Below are 21,235 nucleotides of genomic sequence, written 5' to 3' on the forward strand. Positions count from 1 at the left end.
CCGCCGCTTTAGAAGAAGTATTCAGAAAACTGGATTGGGGGAAGAAAATAATTAAAATAAATGAATAATTTCTCTACCATTGGCGTTTTGCTGACGACATTTATCATCAGTAATCCGGGTGAACTAGAAGAAATGCTGCAAGAACTGGAGAAGGCAAATAGTCAGATGGGTATGAAAATTAATCTGCAAAAGACTAAAGTTATGTTCAACTCCTTTGCTTTGAAGAAGAGGATACTGCTCAATAATACAGGAATGGAAGTAGAAAGCTATGTACACCTGGGACAAGAAATTATATAAAAGGGACAACGGAATCATTGCTGAAATAAAACAGAAGAATATCAGGAGTGGATGGAGCGCTTATGGCAAAAACTGTGTAATTTTGAAGAGCCACATGCCATTATGCCTAAAAAGAAAATGGTTTAATCAGTGTGTGCTACCAAGAGACTCATACAAAGCAAGACGATACAAAGGCTACAGACATCCCAAAGGAGCATGGAAAGATGTAGGCATCACAAGGAGAGACAGAAAACGAATCACTTGGATAAGAAGCCACACAAAGGTATAGGATATCATGAAAAGAATTAAACGTTTAAAATGGAAATGGCTGGGCATATTGCAAGAAGACAGAACAATAGATGGATCACTTTATTCCATATTGGTACCCCCCGTGATTTTGAACGTCAGAGAAGGCGTCCCCACGTAAGATTAATCAACGAGATCAGAAAAGTGGAGTCAACTGGAAGCCTAAAGTGTCAGACAGAGTAAAATAAAAAAATTAGAAACCTTCATCCAGCAGTAGATTGAAAATGGTTGATGGTGACACTTATTACATACCCTGGATATAACATAGACTGTGTATATATAATATACCATTTTGAAATCCTCTCGATTTTTGGCCCATTTCCATGCATTTATCTGTTATTACATACCCCGCTTAAAACATACACTGTGGATATAACATACCAGAAACAGTCTGTTAACCTAGAAAATTATTCGGATATAACATATTGCAAAGAAAAACCTAGAAAAATGAAGCCAAAAAGCGACTTATTTGCAGGCCCGTTTCCAGAAATTTCGTTCGGGAAGGACCAAAGTGATAGAACAATAGATTTGGCCATCTTTTTCCCTTTTTTTCGGTCATTTTCTCACATTTCCCCCCACCCGCTACGGCCTTGCTTGTTTGTGCAACATTCTCTGTGAGCATTCCCCTTCCTCCACAATTGCACTGTATAACCTTTTCTTTACATATATGTATATTTTTTTAACTGTTTTATTTTTTCTTCCCTTTTTATTTTGTTTATTTTTCTTTGTGTGTTTACTTATCAATTTAATTGGATTTTTTTTCGCATTTACATTTAATTTACTTGTAACAAGTGTTATATATATATTATATTATTATATACATAATTTTCTTATAGTCTTATTTTACATTACTTTGTAAAATTTTTTGTACTCTGCAACTTTTTTGTAACAACCAGTATGGGATCTTAGACCTCCGTGGTTGTGTGTGTGTTTTTCTTCGTTATTTATACAAAAAAGATAAATAAATAAATAAATTTAATTTAATTCATTGTATTCGGGTGATATCTTGAAGTATTTTTCACAGAAAGTCATGGAAATTTCTTTAATAACGAAAAATTTAGTCGAAATAATTATATTTGCTACTGATAGATGACTAATCAATCGGGTGGGTGATCATCTCTGGATCCAGAATAGATAGCTTCTAAGAGCCAGAAATGCAATTGAAAATAATGTTTTCAATCATAAAATATGGGACGCATATTTACCGTGCGCCCTGCTTCCACTAAATCCCCCACCCCCACCAACATAATACTCTGAATCTGCGCCTGGGGTAACATGGCTCTTAGTACGCATTATATTCTCCGGGAAATTACTAGTGTTATTTAACAAGAACCCTTTCCTCTATTTCTGAAAGAAATGTACATCGTCGATGCTTTTCAAATCATCGAATGTTTGCTTTTCAAATACTTTTGGATTAACTGGTAGATGACAGTGATAAAAGAACAATTGTTGTGATCATGTAAAGCAGAAATTGCACTGTTTTAAAAGCATCAAATCTGATGAAAAGAAACGCAAAAATTGATCGATAACAAAATTTATGAACATTAGTTGCTTCTTTATAAATTGATCAAAGTGTGATGAGACCACTTTGAAGTAAAACTATTAGCAAAAACATAAATAATGTCAGTGAAATACATCAAATTAAGCATAAAATTTATACATCTAATTATGTGTGTATTATATACTGTAATATGGGCTCTTCACAGATAAAAAGCACACAGCAACAATTTTCTAAACATTTATTACACGCACAAAAAATACAAGACCATCACAGATATGAAAAAAACGTGGCCTTTTCCGCCGACCTCTCTCGACAACTCACTGTTGCCAATCTTAATCTCTTCATCTTCATAACCTATTTATTTTTCTGAGCACCGCAGTGCCATCTGCCGATTAGAAAAGAAAGTTACAACCAAAAAACCCACAGCTCGGCCATCCTGCGACCAACCTCAGTGACCTTTAAATCTCCAGTGGCAAAGTTCTGGCGTGGCAAGTTCTCCGGTCGCAAAGTTCATTCATTCATTCAGTGACCTTTAAATTAACACAATATTCGTACAAGCATGAAAAATTCGAAACACAAGATTTGTATAAGCATGGAAAAATTCAAAACACAATATTCGTATTAAGCATGAAAACAAATAAACACAATATAACTCTATCAATTGAGACATTATAAACATACTTTATGACAACAGTTGAGGCAGTAATGGTGATAAGACCCCAAATGTTTACCGACATTTTGTACTCGGGTCTGTCTTTAGGATTCATTTTCATTACCTCATACGGACCGAACAATTTCAGTCCAGAAACGAACTCAATTCTTTGTGTAGCTCGTAGATCACCAATTTGATAATTGGGTGATTTTTTACTCTTCCTGCTATAAGTCTGCCTATTATCAGTCTGAGTTTTGTGTATGAACGTTTTCCTCTGCCTTTTGGCATCCTGATAAACAAATTCGTGTCTCTCAGGGGAAGATGGGTGTCGAAATCTCCAGTAGATAGGCTTTTCGACATTGAGAATGATTTTCCCCGAAACATGTGTTTTCTGGCTTATGTGTCAAGACTGTTTCCCATAATTTCTCGTTAATTTCTTCATTAGGAATGGGATCAACGCCAGGTTGGTATTCTTATCTCAACTCTGCGTGCAACTCTGCGCGAGCAACACTTTTTTCTCGTTCTTGCGAAAAGTGATTCCCTTTTCGTCGAAACGTAATGAAGCCTGTTTTCGGATTACAATTCTAATAACTGCTTCAAAGTTCAGTTGTGTTGTGGGTACAGCCATGCTACGTAAGGGTGAAACTATTTCCGTACAGTTCAACTTCCTGTTTAATTTTCGAATTTCATCTGTTTAATAAGAACCTTTCCTCCCTCGGTACTGTCACATATTGATATTCCTATAAAGTGAGTGTCTGGCATTTCCTCTCTCTAGCTGTTCTTGTTGAACGATGTTGAGCAATAGTCGTTCCTGAGTAATTCGGGACATCGGAACTTCAAGTGGCCCACATTACCACATCGATAACATCGTACTTCACTTTGTCTCTCATTTTCTGCAGTTCGTCTGCTTCCAGACGTCCATCTTTCGACATCTTCATCTTCCACTTCTTTGTTTCTGTCGAACTTGTCCTGGAAATTTTGTCGTTCCCACTCACCAGCATGTGATGTCTTGACAGGTCTCTTAAAACTTTCGTAATTATCAAGCTTTTTCGACAGTTCGATAGGAGAGACAAAATTACTCCATTCGTCTAAATGATAATCTCGGAAATCCACTGGGCTTCGCTTAATTTGATGATTAATCCCTTAACTGATCGAATGTTGTTATTTTTAAAGCTGATGTCCAGCCATCAAAATATGCGCATAATTCATGATGAAAGTCTCGCCAAGTACTGGTCTACTTCTGATGTGAGACAAACAGCTGACGAAACTTTTCCCGAAGTCAATTTAAATCTTTTCATCGACAGTTATCTAACAAGGTCATAGTTCTCCACATTCTCTTTGGTTCTCGCGCAATCACTTGATTTATCTCATAAAGTAGTAGACCTAGAAGATGAGTGGCCCATTCCTCCTTTTATAGCGATATCCGGAGAGCTTGTCGCTTAAAGAGCACTAGGTAGAGACTCATATGGAACCGTTGCATCAGATTTTGAAACTCTCTGCTTGGAAACAGTTATTTTCCGGATATTATGCTGAGGTGAGCTCGGAAAGAAAAGTCATCACGTCTCCGCCGGGACTGATTCATGTGTCTCCAGTGGTGTAGATGGTAGCATGCTTGCCCGGTATGCAAGAGGGCCTGGGTTCGAGTCCCGGCGGAGACGTGATGACTTTTCTTTCCGAGCTCACCTCAGCATAATATCCGGAAAATAACTGTTTCCTTGATATCTCTGGCTGAGAAAAAAGCCATCTATATCTCTCTGCTTGGAGTTTTAACGTTTTCAAATTGAGTCCTTCCATTTGATCGGGATTCTACCTCAATTTTCATTTTCTCTACTTCCAGTCTCATACGTTCCTCTTCCATCGCGTCTTTCCTCCGTTGCTCCATGATTTCATCTTTCCTCCGCTGCTCCTCTCGATCTCAGCTTTTCTCTTCTGCTCTTCCTTTTTATCGCCTATGATAGTTTTCAGAAACTCTTTGCCAAACTCCTCATCATATTCTTTGCTTTCAAGAATGGCCTTCTAAATAAAATTTCTTCTTGTCTAATCCTAATTCACATGCAAGCGCCTTCAAGTCCTCTGTGGTATCGTGACAAATAAGATGTAGCCTATATGCGGATGAATTACGAAATGAATAAAGGCAGTAATATATGTATATAATCAAAATGCAATTGGGAACATCACCATAAGCGAAACTCGGGTCAATTACACGTAAATGACACTGCAATGTACTTTAGGTCAGAAATAATTTTTTTTCTTTCTTCTCACGGGCGTGAAATCGCGATTCACATTTACCACGGACTAACACTTTTTCGAATCTGGACGACCCACGGTGAAGACGAAACCGATCTAGAGTCGGGCTGACTCCCACGAAGACGAAACTGATCTAGAGTCGGGCTGACTCCCACGAAGACGAAACATTTTTACAACCTCCTGGAACCTCCGAGCATGGGTGGTTCACATGAAACCTTCCTGCAATCGTCGAACCTCCGAGCCTGTGTGGCTCACATAAAGACGAAACCAGATGATTCATCATGACGTCCAAATCTCACGAATTTAAGTCCATCCCGAATGAACCCCAATTTTCTCTGTGGGCTCTTCACAGAAAGAAAACAGCAACAATTCTCTAAACATTTATAATGCACATAAAAATACAAAACGATCACAGGCATAAAAAAACGTGGCCTTTCCCGCCAACTTCTCTCGAAAACTCACTGTTGCCAAAACTAATGCCTTCATATTCATAATTCCATTTATGTTTCTGCGATCCGCAGCACCATCTACCGACTAGAAAAGAAATTTATAACCAAAAAACCCACATAAATTTTTAAAATTCCTCAGGAGCTATCAACCAAAATTTATGTTCATTTATATTAAATTTAATTACGTGCGCGTAAGCTTATTTTGTCTACGGCAATCTCAATAATATAATTTCTGCATGTATATGACTGCTATATAAGCTCATTTTAAAACCTTGCTTATAAAACTACACTTCCCGAATCACCAAAGGAATGTTATGGTTATGTTATAAGCGAACTTTCTCAACAGTATTAATTACTTCAATTATTTCACTTTCTTTCGTTGATGATCTTAAAAACAGCTGTTACGAAAATTATGTTCAGCGCAATTTGTTGAAAACCCCTTAAGTTCACAAAGCCATGAGGAAAAAGAAGAGATCATGCGATTGGTCTAGAATGTTCTGTTGCGCTTCTTTTCCAATAAAGTGGCGCCATCAATTCAGTACTATGAACTATGAAATGGAATTTAGTGGAACTTTCTATTTCTCGAAAATTCGCTGTGTACTTAATTTAAGTGTTGTCACGACCCCTGAAGTCGAATTTTCAAAAATGACTTCAAAAAATATTTCATTCAGATGCAAATAGAGAAAGAGCACTAGGTAGAGACACGTACTAAGCCTACTCATCGATTATCAACATTATCCTTCCAATAGTATGTATAATTACTTAGATACAACACTTTATTAGTAAGAAATGAGGAAAACAGAGAAAGGAGGAAAAATTACCAAGAAGCCAAATGGCCTTTCATTGGCAATCACAAATTGAAATTTGGTACAAATCGTGTAAGCAAATAAATAAATAAAAAGATGAATAAATTAATACAACATGTATATACAGAAAAGAAAAAAACAAAGCTAAGCACAGTATGAGTAATCAGGAACTGCTGTAAACGCTTAGGAAAAGACAAAGTCGAAATACTCTGGCCAAAATACTCTATTTGAAGGAGAATGTGATGCATTTTCTTGATAAGGAAAACAGGATTTTACTATACGTGTGATATCTGCGTCAATACCAGGCCACCAAACTATACCTCTTGCCAAGGCTTTCATGGCTGTGATTCCCTGATAACAATCATGTAACTCTGATAAGACATATTCTCGAAATTTCTCAGGAATGTACACTCTAACACCTCGCAAAATAACACCTTGTTCAACTGAAAGCTCATCTCGGTGTAACCAAAACGGTCGTATATCATCTGCTACTTCTGTAGGCCAACCTTCTTGAATATACTTCCTCACTGTATACAAGGTAGAGTCAGCACTTAAGTACTGCTTCAATGTATGAAATGAAATCGGGCTGTCATCTAGGTCTTCTAAGTTCTGCCAATTGAGGAGGATCAGAACAAGAGTTAGGTAATGGTAACCTACTCAACACGTCTGCATTTGCATTTGACTTTCCCGGCTTGAATTTAATCCTGTATGCATGAGCAGACAATGTCAAAGCCCGCCTTTGAATTCTAGCAGCAGCTACAGTGGAAATTGTCTTCTTTTCCGACAATAATGTCAACAAGGGGTGACTGTCCGTTACCAAAGTAAACTCTTTGCCCAAGAGATAATTTCTAAATCTTGTAATCAAATAGTAACGCTAAGGCCTCTTTTTCTAAGTAGCTATAATTTTTCTCAGCCTTAGTGAGTGACCTCGAAGCAAAAGCAATGGGACGATCTTCTAGATTCGTTGGATGAGAAAGGACCGCACCCAATCCAACCGGACTAGCATCGCACGACAAAATAACCTCTTTGTTATTATCGAATTGCACTAGCAAAGAAGACGTTTTCAAAACAGTTTTAGCTTTGAAAAATGCAATTTCCTGCACAGCGGACCAGTTACATTTTTGATTTTTCTGTAAAAAAACATACAGAGGAGCTAACAGAGTTGCCATATGAGGGAGAAACTTTACGTAATATGTTATAAGTCCTAAGAAAGAACGTAGTTCCGCAACATTAGACGGAGGAGGAGCTTTTTCGATCGCATCCAATTTATTACTCACCGGGTGTAAACCAAATTTGTCAATATGATGACTCAAATACACCACAGTCTTTGAAAAATTCACATTTTGCTTTGTGCAATAGTGACCAGCACTATCCACTCTAGACAAAGCCTTGGCCAAATTGGTCAAATGTTCAATGTCATTTCTACTTGTCACAATTAAATCGTCTAAATAGACTGCAACACCATGCAAGCCTTGGATTAATTTGTCCATTTCCCGTTGACAAATAGCTGGAGCAGATGCAATACCGAATGGCATTCTTTTGTATGAAAACATACCACAATGCATCCTTTAGATCCAACTTGGAAAACTTTTGACCTCCCGCCAACTGAGAAAATATATTTTCAATATTCGGAAGTGGGTACTGTTCTAACTCCGTGGCAGAATTAACTAAGCTTGAAATCGCCGCAAAGTCGTACAGCACCATTAGTTTTAAGGACTGGAACCACCGGCGTAGCCCATTCAGAAATTTTAATAGGCTCAATAATGCCCTCACGCGTAACAGTCTATCTAATTCATCATCAACATTAGCACGGATCGCTATCAGCACCACACGAGGTTTGAAAAATTTAGGAACTGCATTCGGTTTCAAAACCAAGTTCACTTTCACATTCCGCATAGCACCGACGCCAGGAGAAAACATATGGTAAAATTTCCGCAATATTGATTGCAAAGTAAGAGCATAAATCCAATTACGACCGGCCAAGTTGACATTTTCATTTCTCGAAACTAACAGTGGAAGTTTCGCCGAAATATTTCCAAACGTAACATTCACGTCTGAAATTTCATGCGTAGTATATGATCTCAAAACCACGTTTGTATCTTACAAACGAGGGAGCATTGTTTTGAAACGCCCAAAGGTAGATTGTGAAATGAGAGAGCATAAGGTGCTCCCGTATCAACTTCCATTTCACAAGGTCGCATTGTTCAACTCGAAGAATCACACGCGCTGGGGCGGAGCTTGTGGTAATCGCAAATCAGCAGCGTTAAAGTTTGAGAGTTTGAATAAACTATATGTTTGATTTGAAAAACTAGCAACACCGAATCATTTTTATTTTTCGGATCAAACCCTCAACTCTCGACTTGGCATTTGATTTTTGTGACGAATGGCATATTCGGGCAAGATGTCTGATTTTTGAACATGCATGACAAATAGCTTGAACTCTTCCCAATGTCATGTTCACAAAAATAACGAATTGAAAATCTTACTTCATAATTTACTGTCGTCGACTGAAATAATCCTCGTCGCCAGTGTAGTGACTGGGTGGTAAGGAGCACTCGATCAATACATGAGAAACTAATCACAATGCAGTTAAAACGTACAGGCACGCGAACACACACGAGTGTCACCGTGGAAGACATACTGAAAAACAAGCAAGAGCCCCAACACGGTTGCACAGGATATACTGTACATATACATACAAAAATTCCAGTGGCGCCACCTAAGGTTTATAAACACAAATATGCAACATATATTTACACTGTAATTCATTATTTCTTTCTTTTATTATGAAAAAATAAATGAACCGACTGATATGAAAGTTTTTGCATTTTACAGTATTTATTATTGAATGAAATATTTTTTGAAGTCATTTTTTAAAATTCGACTTCAGGGGTCGTGACAGCCGTTACGATGCCACGGATAACAGAGCGGTCGTCCGAGTGGTTGGAACTCTGTACGAGAAATCTATTTGTAGTTAACTCTCTGGTTAGCGTATTTCGTGAAATCGCCGTCTGTAAATACACTCATTGCCATAAAAATTTGCGCACCAAGAAATAATTGTGGGATCGAAACGAAAGTTGGCCTGAAGGTACATGTCGGGCAGATATACAAATGATTAGAAATGCAGCGTGATTGCGCATTGCGTAATGCCACTAGAGGGCGTTGAACTTCGTTCTCCTTGGAGTATAAAACAGGTAAGCAGAGCTTGCTGGAGTGTATTTAATCGTTTGCAAAGGAAATGATGAGGTAGACATGCCGTTACGCCGCCGTCGAAGACCATATGAGCAGTTGTCAGAGTTCGATAGGGGAAGAATCATCGGGATGATGGAAGCTGGGTGGTCAGCTCGGCGAGTAGCTCGTCACCTAGGCCGTTCTGATTTTACTGTGAGGAGGTGTTGGGACCAGTGGACAGAAGAGACGTCATTTACACGGCGACCAGGTTCAGGACGCCCTCGACAGACCAGTCGTCGAGAAGACCGTCACATCATCCGAAACGCACGCGTAGAGCCAACCGCCTCATTGGCCGCTATCCAGACACAGACAGCAGCTTCACTACGGGCCCCTGTGTCTTCCCGAACCATCGCAAGGTGCCTGGCTGAAGGACATCTGGTATCGCGGCACCCATTGCGTGTGCTGCCAATGGCACCCACCCACCAACACCTCCGTTTGGAGTGGTGTCGAGCACGACGTGATTGGACTGCAACGGAATGGAACCAGGTCATCTTCAGCGACGAATCGAGATTCAACTTGAGCAGTGATGACAATCGTGTTCGTGTGTGGAGGCCCCGTGGTGAACGCTTCAATCCTGCCTTCGCTTTACAGCGATACACCGCTCCCACAGCTGGTGTCATGGTATGGGGTGCCATTGCTTACGATACACGGTCACCCCTAATATTGATCCATGGCACAATGACAGCCCAGCGGTACGTCCATAACATCCTTCAGCCACATGTGTTGCCACTCATGGCAGGGTTCCCAGGAGCCATTTTTCAACAAGACAATGCTAGGCCACACACAGCAAGGATGTCACAAGACTGCCTCCACCACATTACCACCATTCCCTGGCCTGCTCTATCCCCAGATTTGTCACCAATCGAGCATATCTGGGATCATTTGGGACGGCAAGTTGGACACCCTACGAGGTTGGTCGAACTAGAGGCGCATTTACAGCAACTGTGGAACGAGATGTCTCAGGACATCATACGGAACTTGTATGCCTCAATGCTCGCTCGTATCGCATCGTGCATTCGCGCTAGAGGGGGGTCCAACAGAGTACTAAAACTTCTGTTCATCTGTACTTTTTTCTGCAATAAATGATCCTTTTTCTTGGGTTTTCTAATCACTTACTTATATCAACGTAGTACTTACATGTGTAAAATTTCGTTTCATTTTGACGACTTCTTCTGGGTGCGCAAATTTTTATGGCAATGAGTGTACATGTAAAGTAGGGTGGGCAAAAAAGAGTCTGCAGGAACTTTAAAAATAAATAAAAACCGGAAAATTAAACGAAATAAAAAACTGTTTGCAGGGTTAGCATCGCTAGGTCACAGGAACTTTTTTAAGACGGGGGAAACCTCAAAAAACAGCCGACAGGTGGCACTGGTTTGAGCGACTTCGGTGGAAATATGCAAATGAGACGGTTATAAGAACTTGCGCGCTCTTAATCCACAACCAGTTCGCCGTTATAAACCGTGTACGTGAACCTGCTGCACTCTGATGTTGCTGGATTTGTGACTCGCCTGCAATGTGTTATCCCCTGTGGTGGTGGTCATGTGGAACACATACTGCTGTAATAAACGATTTGGGAGGCATTCTGTTCGTTGTTTGCGTATATTTTCTTTGACTTATGTACGTCAACGTCACCTATCGGCTGTTTTGAGTTTTTTTCCCTGTCTTCAAAAAATTCCCGTGACCTAGCGATGCTAACCCTGGAAACCATTTTTATTTTGTTTATTTTTCCGGTTTTTATTATTTTTTAAAGTTTCTACGGACCACCCTGTAGTTGTTCCGAGTGAATAAATCTGTGACGTACTGAAAATTATTTCATCCTCTCCTCTGCTCATTTCAAGGACTTGTGAGACATTATCCGGAACACAGCTATGAACATCATGAACTCAGTTTCAATGTATTGACAAAACAATTTTAATCAAAAAATATATTTTATTAGCTTCAAACTTCTAAAAAGGGAAAAGGATAAATTAATTGGACAGTTGTTAAAGTGATTTCCTCCTTACAACATTTTTTCATGACGTTTTTTGAAAATCGTTTCAAGCGGGATCCATTGTACCTGTATATATTCACTGTCTAAACAAAACAACTTTCATTCGGATTGCAGCACAATGGTCCAAATCGGGAAATTAGCTGGGAAAAAAATAAAAAATTTCTTGCTTCGGAGAAAAAACCATATGGGTGTATAGAGAAATGTCTGGTACACACACACACACACACATCTTGGGGTGATATTTGTTTATATCGGGAGGGAGGGGGTTCCCGGGGGTCAAAGGAGGGTAATGACTCACTCAGACGGGGTTCTCGCCGAAATGTGATGAAAAGCTTAAAAAGCTTAACTTTCTTAGGTTGCTACTCGGTTGCGTTTGAATGGAACCGCGAAATTCTTTTTGCTATTCATTTTTAGTTCTTTGTCCTTTTCTGTTCGTTATTTTTCAAGCTCCGAGTAGAGGAAATAATTTTCGTAATTCGTCCTTAAAGTTTGGCTTATTTTTGAGTAGTTTTGAGTACAAAAAGTGAGTTATAAAAAAGTTTAACTTTGTTCCAATCGTGAAATGTTTTTTCGGATGTTCCACACATTGTTGGTGAACGTTTTGAATTATGCTTAGCCGCCCCTTTTTACGTAAGAAATTTTTGAAATGGCCTTATGTCTGACTCGTCTAGAGTTGTTTGGCGTTATTCGCGCTAATGGTGGGTTGAGCTTGCCTTTTAAAAAGTCAGCAGACCTGTTAATCCAATATATTGATGAAAAGTCAAAATTTGAACATAGCGTCGAAGTCAAGAGTAGTAAGTTTCGTCTGAAAATTGAATGTTTCATCAGTTTCTTATCAAAAAATTGGAGATAAAGTAACAAAACCTGTCACGTTTCCTCTACAAAAATTCAGCAAGGCGATTTTAAATGTTCAACCGGTAATCAAGCCCACAAATAATAGATTTTGTTTATTTGCACTGTTTATTTTAATGTTTTGTGTTACAAGAGAATAATTTATTATTTTTGAGTGAAAATCTTGATTTTTTTACACATTAAACTTCAATTAAATGTTCCCCCAAGTTTTCACAGAAATATTTTGTTTAGAATATGCTTTGGTATTACATTATACTTGGTATTATAATTGGTTATAATAATTGGTATTTGGTATTTAATATAATTTTTTAAGTATTATTCGTACTAAATACGAGTGATGCATTATTATTTTAGAGACAGTCAATCAGAAAAGTAAGAAACATCAGTAAAAGCTGGAAAGATTAATTGGAAATAAGTAACTATTTCATTGAAATGGAAAGAATTGCAAAAATGTAGAAAACGTAGCAATCATGCCAAAGTAGTTTTAAAATTACCAAAAGTTATTATTATTCAATTATGCTTCTCAGCCTGTGTGGATGCCTATTTTTGATCTGAAGCAAAAAGAATTTTTCAAAAATATTCATAAAGGCCCGTTTACACGAGGCAAGTGCTTTAGTTGGTAACTTAATTTTTAGTTGCCAAGTACGATACAATGTATGCAGACGATGAGGGGGGGGGGGGGGTTCGAATATTTCTCTCGTCCATAACGAATTTGCTGCCATCTGTTGTAAAAATACACGATCAAATATTTAACATAAAAAGATAGCATCTCTCTAGATTAAATTAAAATATAATAATAATTTCGAAAATTTGGAAATAATTTTTACGTTTAATGAATATTTATTATTTAATTTCTAACCCTTACAATTTTCTACGAATGCCAAGAATCTTCTCCCGTATTTTCGGCTTACATAATTCATATAATTTATCTCCTCTTTAACTTCGATTAAAATATCATATAATCGATATTTACAACTTAGAGGAGAAATAGAGAAATATTATATTTCTTCTCGATGACTTAAGGCCCCTTTACACGTACAATCTTCCCCGCACGCCCGGAGCGGGACGTTCTTGCGCGAAGGATTGGAGGGCGGTTAGGAACGCGGCGTTCAAGAGCGCGTTGTTAAAAAGAGACACATTCTTGCGCGCTCTCTCCTGCACGAAAGACGGCCCCGTTCAGAATTGTGTGTGTAAAGGGAAGCGTGTGGCGAAATTCATACGCTTTTGCGTGGCTTGTGGACTTTCGGGGAGGCACAAAACTCCACGTTCCTGGCCAAAGTTTTTTCCCTGTTGGCAGATCAAAATCGGCTGACGTTTGCGCGGAAAAAATAGATTTCAAAAGCTTATTATATGTTACTACGTGGATTATTCGTTTTTAAAAATAATTTCAATAATTATTTATTGAAATTACTGTTACAAATTTATGGTAATTTTTTATGCAATTGATAAGAAATTCAGAAATAAAATTTCTGTGATCGTTAATTTCGAATTTTTATTCGATTCGACTTTCATTTGTCGTTTGATTTTAATTGCTGTAATTATCTCTTAACTACATTTTCTGAATTTAATTGTTTACGTACTTAATATTATAATTTTACCGAAATAAGAGAAAAAAATCAGCTTTTTTTCTTCCATCTCACACACACAATTATTGACTCGGTGTGCAGCCGATGTTTTTTTTAATACTACCAGCCAGAAAAATAGATGAAAAGCATTACAAAATTATTACATTGAAACTTCGCTACAACGATTCTCGATATAACGATAAATCCTCCTACAATGATTCTCGATATAACGATAAATCCTCCTACAACGATTCTCGATATAACGATAAATCCTCCTACAACGATTCTCGATATAACGATAAGTCCTTCTACAACGATATATCTTAAAAATTTTTTGGAAATGTCTATATTCTAATGTTAAACTGCTGCCTCCCGATATAACGATAATCCCTCTACAACAATATTTTTTTCTTGGTCCGCTGAGTATCGTTATATCGAGGTTTCACTGCACTTTTTTTGAAATTATGGTGTTATTTTGTAGGGCTTTATTTCAGATATTTTTAAGAAATTCTTGATAAATTTCTCTCGGTTGTATTCATATCCTCAAAAAATCATTTCAGTTTAATGTTGTCGAGCATAATAACAATACAAAAAATAACAAATAAATTGAAGCATAATTTTTTTTTTCAAATTTTTAAAACTTTAAATACACGTATTCTTACCCGTGTCAAACATTCTGTTGTGTGTCATGTTATGACCAATAAAATTAAAAGTGTGAATAGCAATACGTTTTTTTAGTTGGATATTATTCATGATATTTAATGGTTTTTCGTTTTAAATGAAATCGGCGATAATCTTATAACATGAAACATCCCTTTTACTTGGTATTTTGAACATCACTTGACCTTGGACATCTTTTGTGATCTTATCATGAAAAAATACAGCACATTGTCCACTGAACACCTGCTATGAATGCAGGGTTGTCTGGATCTAGTGAATAGGGTGCTTCTTTTTAAACAGTATCATTGTTAACCTTCAGACATTCAGATAATGAAAGTTTTTTCCACAACCCTATATCCCTTTTAAAGTTTTTTTCTAATGTGTTGAAGTCAAATTTATACTGTCAAATTTAAATCAGATGTTATTAACTTTTTTAGCAGCGACTTAAAAACATCAACTATGTGTTCCCCAGATCTATTTCCAATTTTAAAAATATGCTTATTGAATAAATTTCTAAATAATAAAATGGGGTTTTTTTTTTCGAAATTTCTGTAGCCAGTGGTAGGCGTCTTAACGGGTGAGTGAACGGAAATGGAACGAGAATGCCAAATCAAAACGGGGCCCCAAATTATTGAAAGGCTTTCATCTACTCTGAAATTATTTCTTTTTTCACTTCTGGATTTTTATTAATTTTGGAATAATTTCTTTCATCAATTCTCGCATTATTTTGCATTAATTATGGATTTATGTACATACTTCTATCGTTAATTTCAAATTTTGAAACTGATCTTCCTTAAAATATTTATTTTCTATTAAAAAAAGCAATTATTTTCTTTAAAAAGAAAAAATATAACTTATGGGTTAAGAACCCGTAGTTAAACTATTTTAAATTTTTCCCACACCCTGAGGGTAAATGAAAGCTTGTGAAGTTATCAAAATAATAATAGTAATTTAACATATCTATAAATCTGATATAATAATGTTTGTAGATAATGGAACCAAATCAAAGTTCGAAAATTATTGCAATAACCTAATAAATGTAATTACTGCATTTGAAAAACTAATTTATCATTTCTTTAAAAAAACAATTCGTTGGAAAAAGGAAGAAAAATCGTCAAATTGACTCTGGAAAAAAAATTGCAATAAATATTATCGCTGAAAAAAATTATTTACATTGTATACATCTCTTTTTTTAGAACGATAATGAAGGAGGGATTCGCCCCGTTTTTGCCCGTAGGGTGGGTTTGCGTTTAGACGTACGATTTTGAGTTCGCGATTGAACACTGGAATGACCAGTTCCTGCGCGTACTCCTAACCGCACACTTTTTTCGCCTTTACACGCACACTCTTGAAGGCGGTTCTGAAGTTGTTTACAGCTATCGCGTGCGCAAAAGCGTACGTGTAAAGGGGCCTTTACATAAGTTTATAATATGTTGTGTATTCTTTTGTCCCTTGTGGCGTCGTCTCTCGCCCCCTTACGTGCGCCTCCTGATGCGTGGGTGGCAGAGGCGAAAAAAGAGGACACGCGAACTATTTCCCTTGCGTGACCTACTTCTTGCAGGTTTACGGAAAATTCACCGACAACAATTCACCGCCATGCAATTCACCGCTAGGAAAATTCACCGACCAACAATTCACCGCCATGCAATTCACCGACGACAGTTCTATGCGAGTCAGTTAGCGAGGGAATGAGCGATTGAGTTACTGAGTGAGTGACCCAGTGAGTAAGTGATTCAGTGGGTCAGTGAGCGAGTGGGTTACTGATTCAATAAGCGAGTAAGTCAGTCCGTAAGTGAGTGAGTGAGCTACTAAATGAGTGAGCGATCTAGTGAGTGAGTAAGTGCCATATCCTAAAGGAAAAGTTTAAATAATGACTTTATGAGAAGAAATTCAGATGATACGGATTTGGGTTGCTGTATTTTTGAAATATATGACATCCATATTTATTGTGGGCATCTTTTTCTCAGCCACCTCGTTGGGCATTTTGCCTGTTGTGGCCTTGTATTTGTATAAATTACAAATCGCTGTTGCCCAATACAAGATAGTATATTCAACAAAATTCCATTAACTCGGTTTTACTCAGAAACTTCTAATGAAATGTTAAAAGGGGTAATAACAGAATTAAAAGATAATGAAGTAAGTGGATACGCGATTAATCAACCCCCCTAAAAATGCTTAAAATCATCTCCTGTTATCACTTTGATGTTATAAAAAACATCGCTGATCATCAGTAACCAATGGACTTTTTTTTATGCTGAACTAGCTGCTACCCGCGATTTCACGTGATAAACTTTCAAAAATCCCGCCTTAGTGCGTATCTATATGTACTCTATATTTACTATATACGTATATATATACTTCCTATGCAACGGAAATTAGGACGATTTTTTTATCACGGGAGTCGGTGACGATTTTTTGAGTGAGGGAAATCTGTTACGTTTTTGTGTTACGGAAGTCGGTTACGATTTTGGGGTCAAGTTTTCATTTAACTCTTGCATATATCGGGACCCATTTGACCCATCGGGACCAAGTTATGTGCATGTACCCAGAGGTTCCCACATCCTACAGCAGGTCCCCTAAGCTGAAATAGATGGCGGGCCCCCCAAACCAGCTTTTTCACGGGCCCCTCTGTGCTTAATTTATAGTGTGAAAATATCAAAAAGGATAAGAAGCGTTCCTGCCCCTGTCAGCCCTGCCCTCGTGGGAGTCATGCCGAGAGGTATGTATACGTAAAATATACATATATCACCAGTGCTCCCAACATACAGGGTCGAGGTACCCGGGAGATTGCACATATACCTTCATGGGGGAAGTTAAAAGGTTTCATTTCCAGGGGTCCTTGATGGAACTCATTGTTTTCTTGCTGGTTTAACATTGACAAATTTGTTAAAGCGGAAGCCCAAGGTATATCCAGTCTGAGGCCCCATAAAATTTGCGAATTCGGTCACGGGTAATTGCGTGAGAGGGGGCTGGATTTTATTCGTTGGTAAAACGAATATTTGCAGTGGCCCTCACAGGGGCATGCCCGATTAGCTTCCGAGTCAGGGGTCCCGTTTCATTTTGGGGGGCACTGGATGAATCTCATTCTTTTCTGTTGTTTAGCATTGTCAACAGCAGAAGCCCGAGATAAATCCAGTGTCTGGGTGCCCCACTAAAAATCTGCGTATTGGGTCCCCGTTACTGGATGTGCGCCCTGGATTTTATTCGTTTTAAAATTGATAAAAATTAAAAACTTTCGTAGCCATTCACAGGGGGTATGTCCGACAAGCCTTCAGGTCGGAGCCCCATGGAAAAGTTGACAGGTTTCATTTCGGGTGTCCCTGGATGAATCTCATTGATTTTTGTTGTTTAACATTGTAAAATTTGCAGCACATCGGTAGCCCGAGATAAATCCAGTCAGGGCCCCACTAAAATTCAACGAATTGGAGTTTGGAGACCCCCATGGGGAAGTTTTCTGGGGTTACTTCATGAATCACTTTAGTAGTATAGGGTTCACTTGACCACGACAATGCCACTTTACGCCGCTAGATGGTGCCATCGGAAATGTTTTAGATTTTTCGCGCGTTTTTGACCGACTTCCTTTTTTAGCCGGATTTCGCACCTTTCGAACCAGATTACCTGTCCGATATATTTTCAGGATCTCGCACCTCTCGAACCAGACTACCTGTCGACCGTATTTATTTTCAAAATGGCAGTTGGTCTTATTTATTTGGAAAAAAAACTATTTGAGTACCCTATCGGGATTCGATACGAACCCACGACAACTGATAAAGTCTTTTGTTCTCCAGGCTAATGTGCTAACCACTGAACCAAATAGACTTGCTAAACAAATGCCTTATGAAATAAGTATATAAAAATAATAAAACGTAGAACGTTTAAGGAAGTGTATCAAAAAACGTCGCTCCTAATTTTGATGTACCTATGATCGACGATTGTCCACGGAGTTATTGGTGAAAAGGGCGAATATTGTGAACCATATCTACTGTTTTTCAATTATTTTCCACAAACCATTTTTAAATAAATTTTTAAACATTTTCTCAAGATGGTCGATCACGTGACCCACGTTGATGACGATACTAGATGGCAGCACTACCGATATTTAACTTCCGTGAAAATTACTCACTATGTCGTTATATAAAAATTTTTATCAAATGTCGTCTCGATTTTCTCTTTGGACATGAAGCTGTATTAGAAATGAATTTAAAAGAGAAAAAATTAAGTCACCAAATTACGGCGAAAATGTCAATTTTGGCACTAAACTAACCAAGATTTTTCTCTAGCTGTTTTCAATCCTCAAGTTTGAAAAGATATAGTTCGCTTGTGGTTGATGATGATGATGCTAATTAACCACTAGTGTTCAAATTATGCTCCTTCGAAAAGAACCTTTTTATAAAAAAAAAAAATATCCTAGTTAATCAAACATGATCCAAAAAAAAAACACGCTCACTTTCCAAGCGTTGTTATTTTTACCCATCGTCTTTGGATCTTTAAGAGATTAGATACCAAAAATATGTACAAAAAAACACACACAAGTTTTCATTGTCAACATTTCTATATTCCCTTCCATAACGAAACGAGATTTGTAACTAAACCCTTAAAAAGCTTATTCTTTAGACATCACTTCTTATACCACATAAATAAGAAAGATATTGTGTCTTCCCGCACTTTATTTATTAGTTTTTCATTATAACACTTTATTCATGCTTTTATTTTAACAATTTTATTTTTTATTCACTTCAAACACTTAAAAATTATTTATTTCACTTGTTTTAGTTCACTTTATTTTCATTGATATTATTTTTTTTTAATTCAAGCCTTTCCAACTTATTCTATATTTCACTTTTATTGATTATTCAAACTTTTATTCAAAAATTTTAATTTTTCTTTATTTTATCTATTTGATTTTTATTATCTTAGTGTCATCATATTATTTTCATTTCGTTTATTTTTCAATCATTCAAAATTTTATTTTTTAATGTTTCATCGTTTATCTATACTTATATTTGATTTTTATTATCTTTGTGTCAACATTTTATTTTCTTTATGTTTTTATCATTACTATTCATCTATATATCGTTTTTGTCGTCTGTCTCACTTTTTGAACTACGCGTGAAATTTATTCACATGACATTTTAATTTAAAAAAATATATATATTATTTAAGAAATGTAAAATCTTCAAACGACAAAATAAACAATTTTAAGTAAATAAAAATCGAATGATTACATATATGATGCAAATAAAATATTTCTTATTTATGTGGTATAAGAAGTGATGTCTAAAGAATAAGCTTTTTAAGGGTTTAGTTACAAATCTCGTTTCGTTATGGAAGGGAATATAGAAATGTTGACAATGAATACTTGTGTGTGTTTTTTTGTACATATTTTTGGTATCTAATCTCTTAAAGATCCAAAGACGATGGGTAAAAATAACAACGCTTGGAAAGTGAGCGTGTTTTTTTTTTTTGGATCATGTTTGATTAATTTGGATATTTTTTTTTTTATAAAAAGGTTCTTTTCGAAGGAGCATAATTTGAACACTAGTGGTTAATTAGCATCATCATCATCAACCACAAGCGAACTATATCTTTTCAAACTTGAGGATTGAAAACAGCTAGAGAAAAATCTTGGTTAGTTTAGTGCCAAAATTGACATTTTCGCCGTAATTTGGTGACTTAATTTTTTCTCTTTTAAATTCATTTCTAATACAGCTTCATGTCCAAAGAGAAAATCGAGACGACATTTGATAAAAATTTTTATATAACGACATAGTGAGTAATTTTCACGGAAGTTAAATATCGGTAGTGCTGCCATCTAGTATCGTCATCAACGTGGGTCACGTGATCGACCATCTTGAGAAAATGTTTAAAAATTTATTTAAAAAAAAGGTTTGTGGAAAATAATTGAAAAACAGTAGATGTGGTTCACAATATTCGCGGGCGCGGTAGCCCAGGTCGATAACATACTCGCCTAAGGTACCAAAGGATGTTTAGAGGTGTCGCGAGTTCGATACCCGGTTCGTCCTTGTCAGAAAACTTTCCTGACACAGGGGTACAACAAAAAAACGGCGACTTGACCGCAGCAAAAAATTGCTACCGCAGGGAGTCCCCCATCGAGGGGTTAGCGCACCAACCTCTCGACGAGTATAAAAAACAAGCCTGCCGTTCGGAATCGGCAATAAATTGTAGGTCCCGGTCTAATTAGCCCTCGTGTGCAGAAAATGACCGTGGTGCGACAAAAATGATCAAACAATATTCGCCCTTTTCACCAATAACTCCGTGGACAATCGTCGATCATAGGTACATCAAAATTAGGAGCGACGTTTTTTGATACACTTCCTTAAACGTTCTACGTTTTATTATTTTTATATACTTATTTCATAAGGCATTTGTTTAGCAAGTCTATTTGGTTCAGTGGTTAGCACATTAGCCTGGAGAACAAAAGACTTTATCAGTTGTCGTGGGTTCGTATCGAATCCCGATAGGGTACTCAAATAGTTTTTTTTTCCAAATAAATAAGACCAACTGCCATTTTGAAAATAAATACGGTCGACAGGTAGTCTGGTTCGAGAGGTGCGAGATCCTGAAAATATTTCGGACAGGTAATCTGGTTCGAAAGGTGCGAAATCCGGCTAAAAAAGGAGGTCGGTCAAAAACGCGCGAAAAAATTTAAAACATTTCCGGTGGCGCCATCTAGCGGCGG

The 21,235-nt window shown here is 37.2% G+C and overlaps 1 protein-coding gene and 1 non-coding gene across 3 annotated transcripts in view; both read left to right on the forward strand.

The window, feature by feature from the left end:
• Positions 1–21,235, forward strand: part of LOC149067000 (transmembrane protein 145-like) — a 156,223-nt gene that overhangs the window by 97,552 nt on the left and 37,436 nt on the right. The gene's annotated exons all lie outside the window — the stretch shown is intronic.
• On the forward strand, positions 4,320–4,393 carry TRNAT-GGU (transfer RNA threonine (anticodon GGU)). Its single transcript has one exon. It is a non-coding gene; the product is annotated as a tRNA-Thr (tRNA).

This window comes from Pholcus phalangioides, unplaced genomic scaffold (genome assembly GCF_987345545.1).
Source record: "Pholcus phalangioides strain wild (caught in Gottingen) unplaced genomic scaffold, Ppha-v1.0 ptg000031l_1, whole genome shotgun sequence".
Lineage (NCBI taxonomy): Eukaryota > Metazoa > Arthropoda > Arachnida > Araneae > Pholcidae > Pholcus > Pholcus phalangioides.